The sequence below is a fragment of the Falco rusticolus genome, chromosome Z (assembly GCF_015220075.1).
Source record: "Falco rusticolus isolate bFalRus1 chromosome Z, bFalRus1.pri, whole genome shotgun sequence".
NCBI classification, from domain to species: Eukaryota; Metazoa; Chordata; class Aves; order Falconiformes; family Falconidae; genus Falco; species Falco rusticolus.
In genome coordinates, this window is record NC_051210.1 from 55,829,931 (window position 1) to 55,848,230 (window position 18,300).

At 43.1% G+C, this 18,300-nt stretch overlaps 1 protein-coding gene across 1 annotated transcript in view; it reads right to left on the minus strand.

Moving 5' to 3' along the window:
* The window catches only part of DMRT1 (doublesex and mab-3 related transcription factor 1), a 63,247-nt gene that overhangs the window by 270 nt on the left and 44,677 nt on the right, over window positions 1-18,300 (minus strand). The window lies entirely within an intron of this gene.

The window sequence follows — 18,300 nt, forward strand, 5'->3', positions numbered from 1 at the left end:
GTGGGGTGCGGGCCTCGCCTCCCCCCTCCAACCAAGATCAACACGGTGGGAGTAACGGGGGGCAGAAACAACCTCGGGTCTGGGGGCTGCAGCCCCTCTGCCCCCCTGGAAACCAACCTGCCTACAGACCTAAGGGCAGGGCTGGGGCAGCCCGAGGATAAAGCCGAATATTAAAGAATTTAAAAATAATATAGTGCTAGGAACGGTTGCAACATTGCAATTTGCAGTAGATACAAAAACCAAGTAAAAGGGTCTCTGACCTTCCTAACCTTAGATGAGTTGAGATCCACCCCCAACACTCCCTTCCTGCCTACCGTGAATATAATTAAGGGGAAGCTGCAGTGGTAATTTCTCTCCTCATTAACTTCCTGATTGGTTTCAGGCTCAGGATTCTGGCGGGCAGCAGTTTGTCACCAATTCCAAATGGCCAATCGTTAATACTAATGTTTGTGTAACTAACTGCCAGCATCTGCCACGGCTTCTTGTACAACAGTAATAGTGAAAGGGTAACATTAGTGCTTCCCGTGTTAATTCAGATTCTGTTCATCAATAGGAAAATCTATGATGTAATTAGCAAAATGCATTGGTAGTTGAGGCAGTCGGAGGGAACTAAATCACAGCAGGAGCTCCATGGGCCCCTGACACCTTAATCATCAATACTTACTATGTTCCAGATTTTACTGTTTAGTGGAGAATATTACCAGGCTGTGATCTTTTAAAAGAGAATATTGTTTACAACCATTGCTTGTTTTTTAGAAGCCATGATGAATCTAGTACAAACTGTGCAAGAATAAGGAATACGGAGTTGAGGCTTCAACTCTGTCCCCAAACTGCACCATTGTTCTTAAGCAAGCTGCTCCTCCGCGCTTGAGCCCTGGGTGCTTGCAGGCTCTGGGGACTTCTTAGCACGTCTGAAGTTCAATGAAAAGGCTAGGCTTTGGTCAGGCTTGACTTCTGACAGACAGGCAAATCCAACGAGATTCAAGGAAAGTAAACGGCAGCCACCTGGGTTTACCCTATCACCAGGAAAATGAAGAACACTTTTAAAAAAACACCAACATCCCATTTCTGTAGTGTCTTGTTTCTGCAGTAACTTCCACTTGCAGCTCAGCTTCCCCATTTCTCCTTATTTTAAACACGACACTGGTTACCAAGAGATGGAAAAGATACAGAGCTGAGGTCTCATGTATCATCTTCATTCACCTACTTCTCCTGTGACTACATAAAATGGCAACTTCTGTTATTTTCAGGGTGTTTTGCCCTTCTCTGACATTGCAGAACCTGGCTCCTTGATATCATGCAAGCCTTTCCTTGGCTGCCTGTAAGGGACAAGTAAGGCTCTCACATCACCTGGCCAAAACAGACTCTACTACTGTCTTTTAGATCTGACATTTTTTTTTTTTTAACCTGATGAATGGGACATTAACCCCGTATTACATTTTGTCCTAGCTAAAAGACAAAGAAATGAATGCAGTGCTTAGATATGAAAGAATGACAAAGAAGTCAAGGCAACTTCTAACAGTTTTTAGACACCCTGCAAATACTGCCAACGGCTTAATGACACAGAAAAAGGAAGCAGGGTCTGCAGCATCATGTATTCCTCTGCTGTGCAGTCAAATGCAGAACACAGCCAAACAGGTCTCCAACATTTCCAGGCCTGAATAACCACTGGACTGCGGCACGGTGGCAGCGATTTGCACCTATAGCAGTCCAGAACAGCACTTAAGTAACCAGCTGTTGGGAACAACTGTGTAGATTTTTGCTTTTTCTAGCCCCCCAGTACTGAAACACAGAAATCCAGCAGTGCTGCAGGATCAGAAATGCCCCTTGTGGGATGCTAGAGCCAAGCTCTCTTCTGCCATGACAATATACCAGGTGATTCCTGATGCTGTGTTTCCTGCCTTCCCTTCTCAGTGGGTTAGAGGGGTTATGATGGAGTCCAAGGAGGAGTCACACTTCCTCAGCGTCTGGATGAGGGTGCAACTCACCTTTCCACTTCATTTTCTCTGCTAAGTCTGTGCTTGAAATTTCATCGCTGCCTCAGAGTTCCTAGCACTTGAACCAGACGCAAACATGTAGGTTAGGGAAAACAAGTGGAGGAACAGAGGAACATTTCTGCTCCTCTGGAAGGGAAGAGGGAAGCTGGCTCCCCTTGTGAGACAGGCTCACAGCTCAAACATATTCATTGGGTGGCCCAGTCTGCACCACACTCCCGTGATCTGATGCATATACCATGTCATTATTTCAGGAGAGAAACTTGTTGGAGTGGTTCATACTTCAATTACTACAAAATGACAGAACAGAGATGCTCTGTAGTCCACACCTCCATGTCAACGGGGAAATCACCTACAGAAAATGCAGCAACTGGCAACCCTCCTGACACATGTTAGAGACTAGATCCTCAACGGTCATTCAGGGCCTTGGCTCTTCCCTGCCAACAGCACAAGCTTTGGTTGGATCTGGCCACATCTAGCATCAGGAAACACCTCTTTCTACATGAGGTACCCTGTGTTATGCAGTAAACACACAGTAGTGTGGCTTCCACAGAGCTGGCTGGCTCAGAGGCTCAGCTCTCTGACTCTGAAACCTTGTTCTGCTCTGATTTAGCACAACCCAACGTGTTAAGATTTAGGACACACTGTAAGGAATCTCTGTGTTCCCAGGCTCTGGGGCAGAGGTATGAAGGAAGCAACTGAGGTTGAAAGGGCATAATTTTTTGTTTACTCCTGAGTAGCCAAAAGGGCAAGTGGCTTATTTATTGTAAAGGATTTGTTAATATTTTTGGTATGCATGTGCCCGCAGTGATGGAAACGCCCATTTTAAAATACTGAGATCTATAAATCTCTGTGACAAAATTACAGAAAGTTCTCTTCCTAAATGGAAAGAATCCAAGAGGAAACCCATCCAACATGCTACAGCACGGATGTTAAAACCCTCCCACAGCAAACTGCCACTTCATTTTCACAATCTATTTTTCCTGCAACCTCATGTTAAATTAGTGTAAACCTGAGGAATGACACAGAGGGCAACTTTTTTGCAAACAGACATCCACATCACAGCACCTCAAGCAGTGGCTCCTAAGCCTTCTGGGCCAGTGGAGCTCCACCAGTCTTCCAACATTTTTTGTGGGGCATCAGACATCGTGATTGAACTTCAAATGGGAAGTGTCATTACATGGGAACAGTTCCAGTCACCACCTGGTTGGCTCACAAGCTGCCTCAGGGTCTGAACATGGTGTAATTCCCCAAAAGAACTGGTAAGTTTGTACTGACAAGCTGAACTGAGAAGTTTGGGCTGAGAAGTTTCTCTCAAGCAGTGAGGCAACTGCAGGGATCACTGCGCCAACCAAGCCACCCGGCCGAGGACATGGCAGCATCATAAGGACGAACTGACACGCAGGCAGGCAAAGCCACCATGCAGAGGCAGGTGCACCCCAGCTCATGAATCCCCTTCCTCAAAAGGTGAATGTCCTGGAAACCGTTAACTACGCATGTGAGCTAACTTACCTGAGAAGTGGAGAAGGCATGTCGGGGGTGGAGAAAGACCATATGTAAAGGGGGACTCCCCAAAGGTTCTGGTGACTTTGCACCAGACACTCCCCATGGGCCAGACCAATGCTGGATCCAGCACTGGTCAACTTTCTCTCTCCACTCCCCCCTGTCTTCTCTTTCTCCTCTCCCTTTCTTACTCAATACTTCTCCTCTTTCAAGAAATGCATTACCCTTGTAAGTTGTTGATAACTGCAAAGTGTTATTGCCACTTCCATGTATGCAGCCAGAACAAAGACCTTGTGTTTGTGGGTCTCTGGTGCCATTTCACCTTAATCTGACCACAGGAATCAGCGATTCTGAGTCATGCACCCCTCCTTCTACAGGAAAGTGGGTTGGTCCTCCACTCACTTCCAAACTGGTCACTGTTTTGACAGTCAGGCAATTTGGGCTATATGTACTGGTCTCTGAATGTACACAGGGATGCAAAAGGGCAGCCACATCAATTTTAGAAACAACCTGGCACTACCAAGATACTACTTCTAGCAGATGAGAGTATCCTGTATCCAAACCTGCACCACTCACTTGGATAGACTTCCACTGCAGTTGATGGGAGTCACCAAAGTCAAGTGAGTAGCTGCAATCCAGATAATAAGAGCAAGATACTCGGATTGGGACTTGTAGCTATAAAAAGGCAGCAAAAAGGAAATGAGCAATTCTGTTCCAGTGTTTTAATCACACAGCAATAAAATGTAGAACTTCCAAGTTCAAAGAAACAAAACCCATGTTCTTTTTGATTTAAGTCTATGAGTTTCATCTGTTTGAGGTTTGCGGCTGATACTCCCCCTGTTGTTACACAGCCCTTATCTGTGTAAATTACAGTACCAGAATTGGGTCTATGACAGTTTTTAAAGACCATTCCTTGATCTAATTACCTTTAGCCTTGGGAAAACACCTGAGTACTTTTGAGCCATATGAATTCAAACAATTTCCAGCTAATACTGCACAGGAAAAGAAGCGAGAAGGGATTCCAACCATAAACACAAAACCTTACATTTTCTGACATGGGAAACTGCATTGACTTTTAACGTGAGTGATCCCTGGAATTCAATGGACTGAAGAAAATAATACACTTTCAGTGATGTGAGAAAGCAGAAGGATATTCATGCCTGAAAAGTAAATATTTCCCCGCGTTTACATTTAAAAAACTATTAAACTCTCAATAAGGAGCAATTTTAAAAGATTTAAGTTGAGAGGTACCATTCATTTCTCAAAACTCTTTCACCTTCTTTTTCAGGGAAAAGGAAAATAAGTAAGTTTGCCATTCCCACTTGCTGCTAAGGTCTATGCACTTCATCCCGGTGTGCACACATATGTGTGTGAACACAGCCACGTGTACGAGATGAAGGGGAGCAGAACCAGACTGCCACTGGCAGGTCAAGGGCACTGAAGCATCACTGAATTGTGCTTGGGTTTTCGGCGTGAGGCTAGACAGGAACTACTCTGCTCTTTGTAGCGGAAACATTTTCCTTTTGCAAATACCACTGCAAATGGATGCTAAGAAAGCTGTAACTTCCACTCCAGGCTCCACAGGTCCTGTATGAAGTGTCTTGACAAAAAAAAAGAGGCCTGGGAAACTGGTGGCAGTCAGACCAAGCAGCAAGCCATGCTATCTGCATGAAGGGTGCAGCGAGAGAGAATGTCATCGGCATTCTCCCCAGGTTACCATCTCAAGGACTGGCACTGGTCTTCTCAGTGCCGCTATCAGACATAGTGGTGTGACTGGCAATGCTCTGAAGACAGGCTGGCTTGGTGGCATGTAAATACCACAGGTTGAACTTTGTTTGTAAACACTGCCTGGTTTCCAATCAAGTTGATGGCACCTTGCTGCTCAGCTGCTCAGATTGACCCTGGAGGGCTGACTTTACCACCACCACCAGCAAACAGCCTGCCAACCTACAGCAACTGTCGTAACACACATGGCAACTGCCTGACAAAGCATTATGCCACAACACCAAACTAAATCAACGAAACAAAAAAAATGGTTACTGCTGCAAAACCAAGCACTCAGAATCAAGAGAACCATCAGGGCTATCTCATTCACTGGCTCCACAACAATTTTCCTATTGTGGAAAAAGTATCAGAGCGGCAACAAGAGTGTCAAGGTCTGTCCTGATTTTGCTGTAGATCACCATAAGATGGGCAAGATGAAATCCCGATGCAAACACAGGCAGAAAGGCCAGGTTAAGTTACCCTAAGCAATTAAGTTATCCTAAGCAATCTCCATTCAGCTGCCTCTCATCTTTGGAGTGCCTAACCCTACGTTCCCAAAAGTTCAACCCTCTAAACACAGAGTTAATTAACAAAAGGTCAAAAAGAAGATCTATCTTCACTGAATCTCTCATGTGATTCATTCCTGTGTGAAGGCACTATTTCAGAAGATGGAGGACTACTGACTTACACCAAGATGAAGAAACCGGTGTTATTAAAAAAACAGCCATGCATGGCTATCAGTCTCATACTTTGGTATTCTGCTCTGTGCAGATCAAAGACATCAGCAGTCAGGAGACTATGGCTCAATGCGTTCCTGCCTGAGGGCCACAGAGAAGCTGCAAAACGTTAAGAAAATTAAACTTTCATTAGCTATGATTTCAAGATTTCCTTTAAACACAAAGATGTGTATTTTGTAAAGCTGCAGTAACTCATGTTTCTGAAGGACATTCAGACTTTGTGAATCCACAGTATCCTTTAGTTCTTTTGCTTCTACTCTGTGTGAACTAACCTAAAAAAAAATAAAAAATGCTGTCTCCTTCCTCACTCAGGATGACTGCTGGGATTAAATGGTTCCTACTGGCTGAGAACTCCTGCCAACCTCTGCAAGTACATAAATAAGCTAAGAATGTTCTGTGTTGACTATCCTTCTCCTTCCATCTCTCTGGCCTCAACAGACATGGGGCAGGTGATGGCTCCCACAGGGACAAATTCAGCATGGCCACCCAAAGCCAATGGTTTCTGCTCACTGCAGCTCGTCACTACAACATAGCAAGGGTGCAGGCTGCTTAGAAGCGGTGTTATGCACAGCAGGGAGTAAGACGAGACATTAGTCTAACAGGAGGCTGATATCAAATAGTTATAAGGGACTAACAAGAACTCAGCTATGGATCTGCCTTAAAACTGAACTCTGTGTATTACATGCACTAGCTGAAATGTCTTTGCAATTTTTGCTTTGATCAGTATGTTGTGTACTCTTCTGTGCCAACAGTAATGCAGACCAACTTACGAGAAAATGGGAGTGGTGGTTGTTTTCTGCTTTGCTTGTTAGTAACACAAGGACCACCAGTCCAGTTCTATAAACATATGTCCATGGGTATTTTCTCTCTGACAAGAAGTTTCAAGAGGACAAGCAGAGATGCTTTTCAATGCAAAAATAAAAACAAGCCTAAAGATCTGGAACTGAAAACATGTCCCACCTGTGTCTCTTAACACAGATATACTATTTCACAGTAGAGCCCTTCACCCTCTCAAACACCTACCCTTCTCACTAACATTAGGATTATCCTGGATGCCCACAGTAGGGCACATTTCATTGTGTATTTACAAATAGCATTAATTCTTGGCAATAGGAACTTAGGATAAAAGGTAAAACACTGAATGGAGATATTTATTCAGCATACTTTACTACAGATTATCTCATTCTTTTCCAGTTCCTGCTTGCACTTTTAGCAACTGAGAAGGCAGGACTGTAACTGATGTAATTAGAAACCAGAAGCTGAAGAAAATACCCTCCTGTTGACTCCCTCACCTCTGGCTTTAAATTCTCTTACAATAATATGTGAAACAATAAAACAAGGTTTTCCACTTCTCACCCACCACCAGTTAGACAGGGAGGATACAAAGATGACATTCAGGAAGCACAGGAAGCTTTTTTTTTGAACACTCCAAAACCTACCTTGAAACTATACTAAGCCATTATTACAAAGCAACTGCTCTGCATGCTTGCAGACACAATTCAGAGCAGAGCAGTACTGATGGACCAACACTCTGCTATCACCTGTGTTACATTCTGTGGCTAACTTGATGTCACTAAGCCACTGCTGCAGGCTAGGAAAGGCAGATGGTGAGCCATCTCAGAAAAAAGTTCAGGAGGATCAGGTGTGCTGAGTACCCTTGCTTTGAATGATTGAAAGGCAATGTGCTGAATTCAGCTGGCAGAGACAGGCTTTTGGGTTAGCAGAAGTGAATAGTTACTTATCTCCTGTGAGAGTTATTTGCCAGAAATGCTTCCTCTGCCTGAGCCAGGTCTCAGCAAGGTATAAACCAGTTACGACTCCACAGAAAGCTCCCCAATTTACATTCCACTGCCAGGTGCCCAGATGGCTACTTCTCTTAGTAAGGAGACACGATTTTAGTGGTTTCACACAGACATTTTCTATTTTGGAAGACACAAAGTGAAATGTTCTCCAGGAACAGGACATCTCAATGTAAAGCAGACACTTCCCACTGCTGGATAACAAGGTAAAACATGCACTTCCACAGCAGTTTTTATGGGTCATCTCTAAGCACAAACATTCTGTACAATTACACAAGCAGCACGATGACCTCAGCATCACAGAAGAGCTGAGATGATGTCACAGCTTTGAGGTATGTTTAATCTGGTAGTAACACTACAAAGAAAAGGCATCACAATAAAATGCCAAACTCATCTCCCTTTTCCCTTCCTACCATTCTCCAGTCATTTATTTAAACCCTGCATTGTCCTGTGCACAAATTTGTGCAGCAACATGGGGAATTACGCTGCAAACTAATTCTGCTGCTGAACATGCAGCCCCTTTGGTTTTGTATTGCTAGTATGGGTAAGATGCATTTGCTTCTCCTTCAGGCTGTGTCTCTGTTACAACTACCAGCAGACCTAATTTTGAAGATCCCTACTTCTCTCAGACATTCATATTCCAACATGGCAGGGCAAACCCAATGGTTTGCATGGCTGCACTCCAAACCAGAGGCCAACAAGGCAACAATGATTTTGCAAAAAAAACCACAAACAAAAAACTATTTCAAGATTCAAGATTAGAGAACAGCCACAGAAACATATGAGGAGACATCAATTTCCAGGAAAGGTGTATAAAAAATTGCCTGTGAGAGATGGGTGTATTTGGAGATCTGACACCAGGTGTGGAGCAAGGAATCTTAGAGGAAAGAAGTGACTTGCTTCATCACTAACAAGGCTGTGACAAAGCTGGGACCTTTCATCTCTGTTCCTGGAGGTTGGATACTACTTCTCCATTCCACAAACAACACCAGAGACTGATTCTCCATCAAAAAAAGATGTTCCTGGTGTGTTGTACTCAGAACACTGGCAAATGACAGAGGCAGCTCTGAGAAAACAATATGGACTTAAAATTAATTTTCTCAACTGTTTTTCTCATCCCTATAGTATTTAAAAACTGTTCTAACAACAAGATTAAAACAGACACTTATCAATCATTTCTCATAAGAAGTACCTAATTATCTTGCCAGCTTGCTGGTGTGCATGCCCAAACATCTATTTATCCTGCCAGGGCTGGTTTTGCCCAAAATTGCTGAGGCTTGGGCCTGCCTAGGCTTTTCCATTGCTCAGTCCAGCAGCAAGGCAGTTACCTCAGCACGCCACATGCTTTTCCTGTGCAGCCACCTCCGAAGCCAGATCCATGAAATGAACTGCATTTTTTGAAAAAGCCATCTGTTTTTTTCCTGTGCACAGGATCCAGACAGAAGAGGCTACATAAATGTGCACACGGGACAACCTCCGGTAGCAAGGCAAAACCAGCAACAGAGTTCCTACAACTCCAAAGCTAGGCACAAGAATCATAGAACGGTTCAGGTAGGAAGGAATCTTTAAAGGTCATGTAGTCCAACCCCCTCTGCAATAAGCAGGGACGTCTTCAAGTAGATCAGGTTGCTCAGAGCTCCATCCAACCTGACCCTGAATGTTTCCAGGAATCGGGCACATACCACCTTTCTGGGCATCTAACACCTCTCTGGGCAACCTGCTCCAGAGTTTCACCACACTCATAAAAAATGTCTTATATCTAGTCTGAATCTACCTTTTTTTTAGTTTTATACCATTACCCCTTGTCCTATCACAACGGGCCCTACTATAAAGTCTGTACAGATCCTTCTTCTAAGTCTCCTTTAAGTACTGGAAGGCCACAGTAAGCTCTTCCTGGAGCCTGTTGAGAAAACGTCACGTGTCCAGCTGAATCCTCTGCTTGTCCCACTGTGCATTTGCAGAAACGTGACTTCAGCAGGAACAACCAGTGGGCTGGATTTCTTCCAAAGCAACAGTTTTTATTAGAACAATTTCCAGCCAGCTCTAAAGAAAACACAGCATCATCTCTCTGCACCCCACAGTCCCCCTCAGGCATAATCTGGAGACCTCCCAGTAATTTTATGGAGACTGTTTACTGTCCATTTCCTTTGGGGTCTGGATCTTCTCCTATGCCAATGACACAGGCTTTTCCATACATCGCAAACACCATCTAACTGGCAGATAATGCCACACACAGGCAACTGAAATGGACATCCCCAGCTGCTGCTAACCAGTGGCAAAGTAGCTGTGCACACTTACCATGGCTGTGGCGTGGCAGCATGTGAAGATGAATGGAGAAAAAAAGGCTGCCTGCTGCTTCTTTGTGGGGTGACTGCTGACACTGCAGCATGCAGATGGACAGGCATGGGGGCTGCTCCCTGTCTAGAGGAAAGACCGCACACACTACATCTACCTCCTAGTGCAACACCAGAGACAGCCAGTGACTCCCGACTCACCTGCTTCTGGGCATCACTACAATATAGCTGCCTTTGTTTTGCTTGGTATATCTGTTTAAAACCTGTTTAAACAAGAAGTTCCTTTTGAGTAACTACTTCCAGCAGCACCAACTGTCCTACTCAGAAAATGCACTGCCATTTGCAATACCTGTGGCAGGAAAAGCAATGGTAATCTTTTGAAAAGCAATGGTAATTTTAAAGGAAAGAGTGCACTCAAGGCTGTAATGTTATCAAGCTGCAGAGTATGTGGAGAGACACAAAAAAAGGCACAAGGTTTCCTCCTTGTGTAGATATACTAAAGGAAGGAAAGAGGATCCTCAGAGCTTTAATAATCACATTTAACTTTTTGGATTCAGCACAGAAATCTAAACATAACACGATTTTGGCTGAATGTCTCTCTATTGTTGGGTCAGAAAGGCTGTTAATCATCACTAGCGTATCACAAAAAAAGGAGGATATCACAGTTTGTGCAACAGCAGGACTAGCCATGTAAATGTAAACGTTAATTCCGGTCAGCCCTCTTTACATTTCTGTTGTTGTCAATGCTGCTTTCAATCTATAAAGCAGGATGCAATACATGCCCATTGTCATCAGTCATAATGCTCAAAGAGTAATCAAATAGCTAATAACGATGGCCTCGGCTCTTTCAGGTTCAGTGACAGTCTTAAGTTTAGGAAATATGGGCTCAGTGCAAAAGTGACATATTATACAGCTTAAAATGTGTTTTTGGACATGATTTGCAAGCTTTTGGAGATCAAGAGGTTGCTAAACAATCAAAGAAAATGCTGTCTAATGCAAGTGATCTATTGTAGTAGATACAAGAGATTTTTCACTTGCAAAAAATAGATTATTTTTTTCTTAATGCTCTTAGAATGCAAGCTGCTTTGCTGGGAAGGGAGAAAACAAGGACCTGCAACCCATACCACACTAGCAAAAGCTGCAGGAGGTTTGTCACTGACTTCAGCATGAACAAGACTACTCACCAATGACCATGCTCAAAATTGAACAAGAGGGAAGAAAGAAGGTGCCTTATCATTTACAGCTTACAATTTAAGTGAATCTGCAGTTTAAAAAGCCCAGAAGGCTTTAAAGTGACTTAATATTACCACTTTTTAATATTAACTCTAAACTGGAAGCAAGTCAAGCAGCTTTGCAGTAAAACGGCTCAACAAGTATTGATGAAATATTCAGCACAAGATGGGTATATGCATGAACAGAGTAAAAACGTTGCTACTTATTTTAAAGTGAGATTTATGCCCTCCGAAGTTTAGGAACCTCACTGCAATAAGTCACAATACTTGAGAAAACAGGGACAAAAACCGAACACAAAACATTTCTGAAGTAGTCAAATAAGTTAAATGAAGTTTCACACAACATTAGGCTTAAGACAGACCTGCTGCATTATATTTATATTTATTTGCACAAACACAACAGCAGTATTAAATGCAGACAGTGAAACACTGGTGCAGCACAGAGGCTGGTCCTGCACCGAGGTGAAAGGCCAGCCTCTAGCTGACAGGTGTCATCAGCTGGAGGGCACGGGCTGCACCTAACAACACTGCTGGTGCTGGCAGCAGCACCTCTCCAGGCCCAGGAGGTCCTGCTGACTTCCTACAGCTTTCTGCAGTGATGAAGACCTGGTGGGATGGTCAACCCACCACTGTCCAGTGCTTCCTTCAGGATCCTGACAGCAGCAGCCTCGCTAGGAAGGGCCAAACTCCCCCAAGATCACAGTTAACGGTCTACAAGCTGTGGGTCAATAGAACCTAAAAACCTTGGTTGTTTTAGTTTCCTACAAGGGTACTATGTCAGTCCAGTGCTACTGTGCCATCTTTCCTTACTAAGGTTACTGGAGTGGGCTTGGGTGTATCTGACCTATTTTGTACATGTGCTTCCCTTGCCTTTGCTTGCCACAGCCTGAAGTCAGGAAGGAGAACCTTAAATCATGGTTAAGTGGAAGAAAAGTTCTAAAATAAAGAAATTAATAAATAGAAAATCAGAATTTTATCATTGGCTCTGTTGTACAAAAAATTTTAAGACAGGTTTCTTGGGTCTAGAGGGCCAGTGCAGACACTGGTGGCTGTGTTGAAGACTGCTTGCTTTCAAGAGGACCACTCCAGTGTTATGCCTCAGTTAATTTCAACAACGCTGAACGCAACTCTGGCCAGTACGAAACTGATTCAACAATGTAAGGGCAAGGCAGGGAGAACAGAAGGGAAGCAAAAGGTAGAGCTCATCCTCTGCTGCATCATACAGGGCTGCTGCAGCCCACCACAGACATGGGGCAGTGAAGGGGGGAGAGGGGAGGGGCTGCAAGGAGCTTGCACCATGCAGAATAACTGAGTACCTGGTGCTGTTCAGGGTCAAGGCAGGCTTTTTCCCCCTCCCTTGGAGAATGGGGCAGGCAGTCTTCATCCGCATATGCAGCTGACAGGCACAGCAGTTGAATGCAGCAAGAAAAGCAGATGAAGTGATCCAAGCTGGACAGTTAAGAGGCAGAGGCAGAGAGGTCAGCCTCATGGCTGAGAATGGGTAATTACTTTCGAACTAGGGACCAACCCACATTCCTGTCTCCTCACCAGTTTTTAACTACAGTTTAGGCAGCTACAGCTTCATTTGGGTTAGTCCCTGCAGGAGTATTGATATAACACCAATACACCAGACACCTCTCATCAACAAACCCGTGTTGCTTCACTGCAGTGTAGGCTGTCTGCACAAACTCATGTGCAGTATTTATCCCTTGGAAAAACTAGACATTCAATCCACAAAATTAAAGTCCCTGGAAACACTTCTGACACTGGGAAGAGCTGGGGAAAGACGTGTATGGCACAGCTGGTACAGACAGCTTTATGAACTAGAAGTTTGTATTTATCCGAGAGAGGGGACAGCAAAAGCTGAAGTGTGCAAAGTCTTTATTTGGAGTATTTAGCAGATTTAAAACTGTATTTAAGGGTACAGAGCTAGCTCAAATCTGACTCAGACTGAAATTTATCAAAATGTGTTTTATACAGCCAAAAGCCAACACTAAAATCTAATACAAAAAATCTAGTGTAAACAGCTGTTTCAGGGTGGGGAAATAAAACACTCCTTGCAGTGTCTGCAACTTCCCTGAGAGAGAAATGGAAGGGGAAAATGATTTGTAAGTGAACAGGAGAGAGAGCTCATTGATTTTTCTTTTTATTTCATGTCTAGAAAGGAAACAAAACTAGTGACAAACTGGACTAAAAACATTCTTTTACGTTCAGCAGTCCAAGACATGATTAGTGCCATGCTTGGGGTAAACAAACATGCTACCCACAGCATATGGGGGGTGATTCAGACCTTATGCAAACCTTCTGCTTGTGAAACTTAGCTGATTTATCAGATACTGTGAGATAACATCAGACATAGAGCTTTAAAACTGGCACTGTAACCTTACAAAAACCCACAAAATAAATGCAAAGATGTAAATACCAGTGTTAAAAAAGAAACAAATTCACAATTGTTTGGTTTATTTCAAAATGAACCACAGGGAGTCCTACGTGGTTAACTTGGCTCCCATGCTTTCTAGATTACATACTAGAATGAATCCTAACAAATGAGGCGTTCAATTCCAAAGATACTTCAAAAGCAGTCTCCAGATCTTTTCAGACTTTTAAGAGAAGTGCACTTCAAAAACAAATGTTCCCCCTCCAACCCCTTTCAAACATTTTTGAAGTGAGCTGTAATACGCCCATCTGTGCACAGATGCTTTCAGCTTTTCTCACACCTTGTCCAACCTGTAGGTGCCAAGCGGGGTAGTCCCTTTTGCAGCAGAGGTGGGGTGCGCTCCAGAGAAGTGTTGGGATCTGTGGGCATTTGCCTCGTGGCCACACCACCAAGCACGTGCTGTGATGCAACGGTAACACGCTCTGCAAGCAGGAGCTACACCAGCGCAAGGCAGCATCACTACACGCAGGTGGTGCAATTGCTCATGGGAATCAGTGGGCAATTGCCCTGGCAGAAACCACCACCTTCAGCTCTTCTCCTTAAAACACCAACAGTGCTACGAATTTAATGAAAATGCTGACACCCTCCTAATTACAGAGGGCAGAGTGGAGTCCCTCTCCTATTCTCATTATGCACAATGAGCATGAATATGTGTTTATATATGATCTTATTTAGATGCGTGGAAGTAGTGAGGGGAAGCACTTTTATACGGTGCACAACAAGTTCACTGATTTTGCATCAGCTTAGCAAGACAAGTCTGGTATTCTTCCATTTTTCAAGTGAAAAAACACTTCATCTAAATAGTTCTTTGTGTGTTCTCAGTACAGCAGACTAAGAAAATGTCACAAGCAGAGAGCAGCTACAACACTTGCATGTCTGATCTACTTCAACAGGTTTGGAGGAAAGGAAGTATAATTTATTATAGCCTATTTAGCTCTGCAACAATTGCCCTTCAAAACCCCACGGAGAACAACGTAATTGAACAATTGAATGTACATGCCTTCTTCCCTGCAGAAACCTCAAACAGCCTCGGGCAAGAGCTAATACAGATGTAGTACAAGGCATTAAAAGAGTGCTGGATGCTGTAGCTAGCAATTATCCTGGTATTTAACCATATCTATCGTTCATCAGGAAAGCGTTTAGTGCAGTAGTCGAGCGAGACAGGCTGACACGGAGCACAGCTACTTAACTGTCCCCTCCAGCGATTACACTTTCTCAACCTGAGAGTCATGTCAACTTTAACAACTATGCATTGACTTTTCACTTCTATAAACATTAAGGTATGATTGACAACTTCTGGATGCCAGAGACAGTCATTATAATTGGCCAACATACCGTTAGCTTATTTGTGGTGTGTTTTTTCCCCCCCGATTCTCAGCAATTTCCTTCTGGACTATTTTCACAGTGCTGTATAGGTATGTTTGCCTTGATTCCTTGCAAAGTCACCATAACAAAATGCCACTACTACCATAAGACCTTTGCATGTGTGTGAGAAAATAACATAAAATCAAGTGACTAAAGACAAGATACTTTTTTTTCTTTTTTCCGTAGTCCCAGCCAGCACTTGCCCATTTAACTCAAATTTGGAGATACCTGGACAGCAACAACTGGGTGCTAGCACTGCACTAAATACTGTTGATGTGGCACCTCTCTGGAATATTTTTACCAATTCCTGCCCTAACACCTGGAAGTCTCATTCAATCTATGCATGGCAGACACTGCAAAAGGAACAAGTCACCTCCAAGAATGGGAAACTAAATGACAAGCTCTATGATAATGTTCTGAGTATGTATTCATAAAGACCTCAAGCTTCCCAAGTCTGTTGCAGAGTCCCTATGCCAAGGCACCACTTCCTATATACATTTGAAGACTGCAGCTTAGTAAAGTTACTAGAAACCAAACAGATATAAAGCAGTCAAGGTTGTGAAGAAATACATCCCTTTGATTTTAAATGCCACATTCTGGTGCCTGAAACCACTACATTCTAAGAGACAGTTTTATTCTTCACCACTCTTAATTCAAGCACAGGAGTAACATAAAAGATGTCCAAACTTGCCCTTCTCAAAATACAAGCAGAAAGTAAAAATAAAAAAACCCACTTCTACCCTCTTACCCTCTCATCTTCCCTAAGAAACCTTCCTGGATCCTTTAAAGCCTCTGGTAAAGACGATGGTGAGATTAATACTGTATCACTAAATTAATTATGAATATGAACAGGTCCGGCATGCTATTGGTATGCCTGGAAGCCTCTGTATTTACGTGATTACTGGAGCTGAGGCTTTACCTTCACGCTGCCTGCAGCAGACTGAAAGGTAAACTTTACAGTGCTGGATTTTTAAATAAAAACATAATAAATCAACTAAATAAAATCAGTAACAATAAGCACATTCGTGGAAACTGTTCTGAGCTGGAAAAGCATGATTTGACTGCAGGATTAGCATGACAAAAACAACTACAGGAGCTGAATACAGCTAAGGACAACAAATGAAGTACAGTTCTCTCTCCTCTCTGACAGTACCAACTGCAGTTCCACTCCTTTTTCCACTTCTGAACTATATTTAATACCTGAGCACGAGTCTCAGAAATCTAAAATTAAATTTAACAGTATTTCAAACATCCCATCTCTCCCTCCAGTTGAAAAGCCTGGCAATAATAAAACTAAAAGATTTCACTTAAGAGTCCAGAACATGCCAGTTCTGTTTCCATCACAGAAGACAAAGCAGTCACAGCACTAAAATAACAACATCACAGCAAGCACTTAAAAACTCTGCTGGTCTATCTCCAACCTTTAACTTCTTTTTAATCAGTTAACTGCCACCAAAGCACCTCACTTTGACTAAAGCAAGTTAGTGTCCTTGTTTGTAGGCCAACCAAGACAACATGCTTTTAAAGCTTCATGCGGCTATTACTGTTTATCTCCAGGGATATTTCTCAGACTACCAGATCCCCAAGACAGCAGATTTATCTCCAAAGACTCAGCCTCAATTTACTCATACACAAAATGTCTTGGTTATATTTTGCACCAACTTCCTACTTACATAACTGAACAGACACCTACTGTTTTATCTTATTCTCAGTGACGTTGTGTCCACACTGCAGTTGAAGGGACTATAACAAGCCGGGAGAACACCTGCCATCCCAGTACACAATCAGATGTAGGCAACTTTTGTAGTTTTTGTATTTTAAGGTTTCTGTGTATATTTCCACCAGGTCTTCTGCTCAAAGTTTCATCTTCCAAGTGTGGGAAGACATTCACACAAAAAAAACAACAAAAACCCACTCAAACCAAACCCCAGCAATGGGCCTTAGCTCCATTTCATTGGTTGCCAGCCAGCTGCATCATCTTGACATCTCAGAAGCAACTTCCTCCAGCTCAGCTGCTCCCACAGAGCTCTGCCTAACCCGAGCTCAGCTGCCTGCTGGGTGCACCTGCATGCACACTTGTTCTCCCAAAGCCAGCACACCAGCTGTATGTAACACACTCACCTCACAGGTTCTCTGCCTTTGATTACTGAGAAATTCAATAGTATTATCTGCTGTAGCAACCCTACAAAAAAACTGATTAACCTAAACAAAAATTCCTTAGGAACTAATGCCCATTCTGTGTTTCTAGACAGGAATCATAAACCAGCGATATTTGACCTGTATTTTCAACAGTATTTTTTGAAAATAAAGGGCTACTTGGCTGAAAAGCTAATGCTAAAATGCAGAACTTCAATGAAATACTGAAATATCTTTTAAGAAACAGCATGAAAATAAGACAGGGTCCCATCAGAAAAATAAATATTTGAACACATGCAGTGTCTGTATACAGAATGTGCGCATAGCATGTGTGTATCCATATAACCATGTATATATATCTCTATATCGATATAGGCACCCCCACACAAGTACAGGTATGTGTAGATTATATATATTATATATATAAAGCTAACTTTCAGTCCTCAGAAAACAAAAGCTATCCCCATATAACAGCCAAATTCCTACATAACTCAATTTCGACATCTCATCTGGTGTGAACTGCACTCATTCCTAGTGTAAACCCCAGCGCGCTCTGCAATGATATACTGTAATGTCACATCGCAATCTGGATTTACTATAAAGGGCTGCTGACGAGTTTCAGAGCAGTAAACATTGCTGCGAGGTGTATTTCACACTGAGCTGGTTTTTATGAAGAACACTTCACCGCCCAGCCACGGCACCCAGATGATGAATGGTGAAAGATGCATGACAAGCTTCATCATTGTTTGTAAATCTTAACTGTTCCTGCTCACTAACTCTGCAGGCAATTTTCAAAGACAGCGGCCGACAGAAGGACAGCACAGCTCTCCTGAAGGTTATTCAACTTGTACTTGGCCTAAGATACGCCTGTGAAGAGCACTGGAAATAAACCAATTGGTTACACTGAAGCATAGAATTAAAAACATTGGATGGGCAGGCATGCTAATGGTCGCTAAATTAAGAAAGCCCATTAAGTAGCCTTGGTATTCATCCCCTACCCTGCCCTGCAGGATTACATACATCATGCACAGGCAACACA